General features: G+C 51.2%; 1 long non-coding RNA gene across 1 annotated transcript; it reads left to right on the top strand.

Annotated features, from left to right (window-relative positions):
* The first annotated feature begins 5,425 nt into the window (after positions 1-5,425).
* Positions 5,426-6,558, top strand: LOC127312682 (uncharacterized). The gene is made up of 2 exons (XR_007858509.2): positions 5,426-5,968; positions 6,163-6,558. It is a non-coding gene; the product is annotated as an uncharacterized lncRNA (long non-coding RNA).
* Positions 6,559-7,627: the final 1,069 nt, after the last annotated feature.

Genomic DNA, 7,627 nt, shown 5'->3' with positions numbered 1-7,627 from the left:
CAAGCAGTCGCCGGGATGGGGAAGACTAGAGAGTAGCGCAGCAAAAGGAACTTCGCGAGAGAGATCTAAGAGCACTATTTTCCAGATCTGATCGGTCTCCTTGTATAGCCTAGGAGGAGAGCCGCCTCGACCGCGTTGACACGTGTAGGAAGCCAGGGACACGCGGCGAGTATGCACATGCAGGCCGACACGTACCCAACTCAGTTGGTGCACCAAGAAAAAATTTAGGCTTCCTTGAGTGTGTCTCGAACTCGAACTCGAGTCACGAAACGCGACGTGCGTGCGTGACGAGGCGAGGCGGGGCGGGCAGAGGAGGAGTGCGCGAGGGCTCCTTCTATTCTCACTCACTTGGAAGGAGCAGAACATCGGCCCTTATATACCACTCCAACTCTCTCCCAACTAGCAATGTGGGACTAAACTTTGTCCCCCAAGGCTGTCCCAAGCTGACAACGTGATGGGCCTTGAGATTTCAGGAATTGTAGACCACATGGGCTGCCTTATTGGGCTGCAGCCCATCTACATTCAACATAGTGTTGAACAAGTCAATGAAAAAACTCAACGAAATATGCCTCGCGACACTAACTCCGCTGATCTACAACAAACCCGTGGCACGTGTTATGCAAAGCCTTTAAGAAGGGATCTAAGATTTGAACCACCACCTCAACAAGGGCAAGACCGACTCAACATATTGCCTGATGGATCATATGTTTCCACAAAGGGTGCATCACATATATAATTGTCATCGAAGTCATTCCTACCATGAGTACTTGTACCGGCCGACGATATCTTGCTAGCTCAATACCACTAGAGAAGATGCTGGAAGCGTAAAGTGCCACATACCACCGCGCTTACGGTCAGTTATTGTTGCACCACCCCTTCTTGGTGATAAAGGGAAATCTTCTTATTGGCGCGAGCAACAAGTATGGCATGCCGACTAGGCATGAGATGCATCGCGTAGAACGTGCAAATTAAGCCGGAACGAACTGGTCTAGAAGTGAAGGTGCGACGTATACCCTCCGCTGGTCTTGAAAGTTCTGGGTGTCCAAAGAAGTGGTGTTTCATATCGGCGCCAACCTAGCAAGCTATGTGGATAAGGAGGCCATCACCATCTCAAGGTCTAGCCTCCATGCCGTCCACATTACCACGACAGCTATTATCGCCCATGTTCCCAATCACCCACTATGTCCTCATCGGAAGAAGTCCCTCATCGAAGTTATGTGGCCAACGCCGTCTCATGTCACGGCGGTTCGAAAAGGCCACACATGTGTTTATGCCGTGTGAGATTCATCCGCTCTACGGGCTACGACACCGGTGGAAGGAGGAGTAGCATGAAGAGAGGTTCCTGATGGGCGGCGGCTAGGGTTTCTCTCCCGGACAGCCCGTTGGAGAAACATGGCCAGAGACACGGTCTTTCCATGCCGGGCAGTCCTGCGGAAGCGCTGGCTAGAATGGCTGTTGTAATTTTTCGACGGGAACACGGGTTGTCCGAGGACGCCGGCCGCCGTCCGTCCGTTCCTTGCTGAGAAGGATACAGACCGACCCATGGTCCGGTGCATGGTCCCATCTGGAATGTCTTGCACTGCACGGTGCAAGCCGGTCATGTGTCCGTATCGATGTCGGTCACGAGCCAGCGGGCAATGAACGGCCCACGCCATCTGGCGCCACAGGGCACAACTTAATGGCCGTCTATGTACGTTCGTCGTCTCAGAGGAGCTCAGAGAGAGCACCGACGACACGAAGGTCGCCGGCCGGCCGCCGTGTCACGCAGGGAACTGCTGACGCGTCATACGTACGTGCACGTACACGAGCATCACGTACGCGTGCGAGCGTACAGCTAGCTCCTGTGCAGTACGATCCGGCGGTCCAAGGAGCTACAGAATTGTGCGCATGTCCCAATGGCCGGCCGGCCGATCGAGAGCAGGGCGCGTCGGTGGTCGATCGAGATGGTGTCGCGCTGCGTTACGTACGCCGTAGGTCCGGGCATTGTAGTACGTGTGGTCCGGCGGCCGGTAGCGCTCGGCGCCGGCCCACGCCCGCGTGCGGTCGTACGCTAGCTATGTGCTTCCCCGGCACCAGCGCGGCGTCGGTGTCGTCCCACCTAGTCTACCACCACTTGCTCATTGTTGTTCTAGACGCACAAACACTTGCTTTACGGCTTCTTCCACAAACCACAAACTATACATATAATTTATTGCATAAATGTTCAAATCTGTAATCATGTTGGATTATTGTAGACCTAGCGATCATGGATGATCCATATGGCAATGATGATCTGACATCTACATGTCATAACTCATAAGCTACATTAGCGTGTGAATGTGTGGGTTCGCCATATGTCTAACGTCTGAGTGTATGTGGACATGAATGCATGGAGGGCCAATTTTTTTTTTTTAATCTTGTGCCTGATTTACTTCTGTAAATTGTGTCGAATTTTCCTAGATTACTTACATCTTACTGACTATAACCTCTTTTGAATTTCTTTATGAGTTTGAGGATTCCTTCACATTTGCTTGAATCTCACAAAGAGTGACCCAACTTTTCAATGGGAAGGCAATTCTTTTTCAACTTTTCTAGATTAGTTAGTTCATGTTTTTCAATTACTGATTTTGTTTTCATGTTTTTTCAGAAGTTCAAAAACCGCCAAATTTTGGCTGAATCTAACAGGATGTGGTAAATGTTTTAAACAGATGTTGTTTCAAACTTTACTAGATTTGTTAGTTTATACTATCTAAATTAAAATAATTTCCGTACTTTTTTATTATTTAAAAAAGTAGCGGATGACACGTGGATGCCACATCATCACATACGTGCCGACACTTGCTGTCTGATTTGCTGTTAAGCAAGCTAATACTCCAAGTAAAGTACTAAATTTAGACCTTTTATAGTTAATGGTTTGTGCGAAAAACAAGGGTGCGGTGGTTCAATTTCACGACGGCGCCGATGGTAAGAGATTTGCGTCCAAGTGAGATTTTTTTCTCTCTCCGTGTGTAGTACGAGCTCTGCAGGCAGCATTCATTTGCGCTGCGTGCATATGCACCGGATCGATATGATCGGCGGGGCGTGTAGGGTCTGAACCAATGCTGGCACCATCGTACCAAGTGGTATACACATTTGGGTGTAAAATCAAGCATCACGTCACGCGCGCGTAGCGTAGTTAAGTTGCCCGCATGCCTGTCGATCGCAACAGATCAGTGTCTGCAGTATTCAGTTCGCTGGGCACCGAATCGGTCGGTGGTGTAGGGTAAACATGAATGCTGCTGAGTGCCATCGTGCCATCAGCCCATGACACCCTAAGAGCAACTCTAACGAACCTGTCAACACATGTAACTATATAATAATCGCTAGTTTTCGGCTTTCGCAAATATAGACCGCTCTAGCAGAGCCAGTAATTAAACACACGAAAATTGTATTTATTTTCACCGTATGCGGAGAACCCCCCGAACCCTACATTCCCTGTCCGGAAGGTCAAACCGAGTGTGCCCTATATGCCCTAGATGTTCGCGCGCGAGGGACATTTCAGCTTTCCCCCTTCCCGCGTTTGTGCCGCCACCTTCAATCTCCCGCCCTACTCGCTCTCCGGCGCCGCCGCTCACTGGATCCGGCCCCATGGACCTCACCAAGCTTCCACCCGCAACTTCTTTGGTCGCGCCGCCTCAACAACCAAGTCCCACAGCTGGATTTGGCTTCGGTTCCCCGACCGCTAGATCCTTCTTGCACATGATTGCGGGCGTCGGCAAGCCGAAGAGGAAGCGGTTGGGGAACACCGGCGGCCCCTGGTTGCTAACACATCACCGACTGCCAAGCCGCAACAATCTGCACATGTCACCAAGGCGCCCAAGCGTGTGCCCAAGAAGAGCAAGCAGGTTGCCGCTAAGACTTGGCATGTTGCCCCTCAGCCTCCGCTGGTCGCCACTGAGCCTTAGCCCGTCGCCGCCCAACCTCCGCCCTTCGCTGCTCAGCCTATGCACGTCGGCATTGCGCCCCCTTTGGATGGTGTAGGCAACGTGCTCGGCGATGGTTATACAAGGTATGACCTCCGTCCTCTCCCATGATCATACCTGGCCATGGGCAGCCCAGCCCGAGCGGCCCGGCCCGACCCGGCCCGAAAAACTCGGGCCTGGGCCGAGAATTGTTGGCCCGACACCCGGGCTGGGCCGGGCCTGTGCAGCCCGAAAAATGAGTTTAACACTACGGCCCGGCCCGCGGCCCGATGGCCCGGCGGGCTTGGTGGGTTTTTGGCCGGGCCGGGCCGGGCTTGGGCCGAATTTTTTTGCGTCGGGCCTACCTCGGGCCGGCCCGAGGCCCGGCCCGGCCCGACACATGCCCAGGTATACCCATGATACCGTTCATGTCATTAGATTCTTGCAGTAATTAAGCTTAATCCGATGTAGCTACAATGAGGAAGGACCAATGGGAATCCATAAGGCAACATGAAGCACAATTGGAGTTGCATCAAATGATGCTTTCGGACATCTTGGAGAGGAGGAGGCTAGCTCGTCAAGACGGTGGCACATCGTCAAGTGGCCTAGGTGAATCTCCTATGAGTGGTGGTGATGGAGGTGTGCACGATGAGCTCCACGGTGACCGACGGCATGATTTGATGATCTCTTGCATTCATCAAGGAGGCAGTGTAACTTTTTAGATATCCGATAGTTGAACATTGCCCAATGTATGTTTGGATTGCTGTGATCACGACAATTTGATGTAAAAGCATGATAGAATGCCGGCGACTGGTGAATATATATGTAGTTATGTACTCGATCGATTATTTTTTACCACAGGTACGTTAACCGCTCGTTGGTATGGTTAATTAAGCTACTAGCAGAATCCCTGTCGCTAACGTATTTAATTAGGAGGTACTTCTTTACCCAAAGTGATGCATGATCGAACAAAACCAAAGTCCCCACCATGAAAAAAACGTTTGACCTCCCTCTGGCGCATTTCAGCCACGATTTACAGATGCCCCGGCAGGCATCGTCCTAGTCGCCTTCGCACCAACTCTCCACCAACAAAGGAGCTCGTGCAACAGGGTATGGGAATGAATTACAGATGGGAGGTTATTTTCTGAACAAAGGGCTTCTTCGACATGCTGCGTCTTTTCGCACTAAGCTTCGCTTTTCTGCGTAGCCAAAGTGCAAAAACGATTCTCGGTCTGGGCACGTCGCCCCTGTGCTCCTACGACACATGGCGCTGATCAATTAGCGCGATAAGACGACGCAATCCGCGACGCTTTGTGAGGTCACGATCGCACCAGCCACCGGCCGCGGGTAAACGAAGACGAAGAAATTTAAACGAGAAACGCATCAGGGAAAGAAATGTCTGATCAAAAGGCAGAGGGCCAAGTATGCATTCAGTCAGCTGTCGGTTTCCTGCTGCTCCCCGAGAGAATTTAGCCATTCAGACGTACCCTCGAGCCAGCTAGCCGGGTCCTTGGTAACTTCAGCTTCCCCTTCGATTGACCTCTCCGACCCTGCTCTACATAATCTCGACGACAACTCGCACAGTCGAAACGAGAGTCCCTGCGGCAAGTTGATCTCAGATCGATCGGAGCATGCAGCCTTTAATTAGTCTTGAAAGCCTCACTTAACAGTTGGGAGTGAGGGCTATACATGGCCGGCGTCGTCACGGCCATGCAAGGGCAGGTGCCCAGCTATATATCCATCTGCGGCTCTGCCGGTGGCTGCCGCAGGCCGATCGGTAGACCCAGATGAGAGGAGGATGGATGGCGAGGCGCGCCAGGTGGAGAAGCAGGGCACGTGCATTCTTTTCCAGATGGCCGGCCGGCCGACAGCGCCCGCGCGCCGCCGAGGCCAGGCCTGAGCACCGATCGATCGATCGAGCTCGCATGCATGTGCCCTTCTTCTCCACCGTGCGCGCCTCGCCTGCGCGCGCACACCGGCCCGTGCATGGAACTGGAAGCGCCTCGATCAGTGCATGATTTGTTCTTCTGAAAGCAGACAGCCGCCAGGTATGTGAGTACATATGTGATGGCTTGATCTACCCTTGCAAATATCTTCTTCTGTTGCTCTCCTGTATCTTCCTTTCCGTTTCGGGAAGATCGATGATTTTATGCCATATAAAGCCGAGTTTCAATGCTACCTTCAACTCCGCCTTCGGTTTGTTGATCTATATCCGCAATTAATCATGGTCACAGACTCACAGTTCGATTCTTTCACTTCGATCAATCTACAGCTGGGAGAGAAGCACATATATTTAACACTTGCCAAGGATCGATGATGAACGAACCGCGCATGCATCCTCCTCCGCGCTTTGCTACAAGAGCGCAACAGGATGAGAATATCTTGATCATCGGAGGGCTATCAATGTCAACAGAGAAATGACTATTTGTAAATCGATTGAGCTATAGTCACTCTCATTCGATCCTCTGTTTGCTTTTCAAGGTTCTATTTACTCATCCTCCCTATTCTCTACGGTAGTAGAAAATGGAGCAAGCTAGCTAGTAAATAATTAACGGCTAGTTATAACAACTAAACACAACTGTTTGAAGTTGTGCATGCAATGCTTCCAAAATTACTTTCTATTTCTTGTCAAACATAATCCAACGTACGTACGTATGCCAAATTATGATCTTTGCACTACGGGCGGCAAGATGAATTTTCAACTACTAAACTAAATTGCTAGGACCCTTTTTTGAGGAATAAAATTGGTTGCTCCAAGTTAGTGTGGTTCGGTGCTTCGCTTGTTCTGTCAATTATTTATCGCTGAACTGGTTATTATCGGCTGCCAGAAATCCTGCATTATTAGATGAAGAAAAAACATGTAAAGGTATCCAGCAAATACACCTGTTTATCCGTACACATGCAATAATGCGCAAGCTACAAAAATAGTAGGTCGTCTTAAGGTGCCTTGTCATTTCTGGTGAAAGAACATGCCGGGCAGAGCACTAAAGTAGTTGCAGAGGCGAGAAGACACACAACAACCCAGTGTGCTAATTAACTTTGAAGCATTATCCCGTACTCTATAGACATATATGCATCTGTGCATTCTGTTAGACTAGACTTAGTCTTGTATTGCTTCGCCACACGTTGAGCGTGCACCTAGCTAGGATCTGAACCACCACGACTACTTCCTCTCACCATCCTCTCTGTCAGCTATATATTGTAACCTGATCAGATGAATAAAGTGTGTTGCATTAGTCTATTCTCTTCTCAGCTTATATGGTATCAGACTTCTCCTAATCTACCTCCGATCCTACAATGACGGGCTCCGCCCCTGCCACCGGCGCGTCTACCTCTGGCGCCACCAGCGTCGGCACCGCTGCCTCCCTCTCCACCACCATCAACCCCACCACCCTCTCTACCACCATCAACCCTAGCTTCCGCGCCCCCACTCCTCGCCACTCCTCCTTTACCCTCTCCACCATCTCTCTCCGTGGCTCGCCCGACGACATCCTGGATCTGCAGCGTGGCTCGTACGCGCTCTGGCGAGATCGGCTCGAGATGAAACTCGCCATCTACCAGGTTCTGGATCACGTCGTCAGCGACGTCGCCAACCCCTCCGACCCCGAGTGGCTCTCCCTTGATTTCATCATCAAGGGCTGGCTCTACGAGCTCATCACTCCGGAGCTGCGCCACGCCGTCTCCACCCCGGGCGCCACCGCCCGCGC

Source organism: Lolium perenne, chromosome 1 (assembly GCF_019359855.2).
Source record: "Lolium perenne isolate Kyuss_39 chromosome 1, Kyuss_2.0, whole genome shotgun sequence".
Lineage (NCBI taxonomy): Eukaryota > Viridiplantae > Streptophyta > Magnoliopsida > Poales > Poaceae > Lolium > Lolium perenne.
Note: the sequence above shows the minus strand (reverse complement) of the source record. Positions and strands in the feature narration are given on the sequence as shown.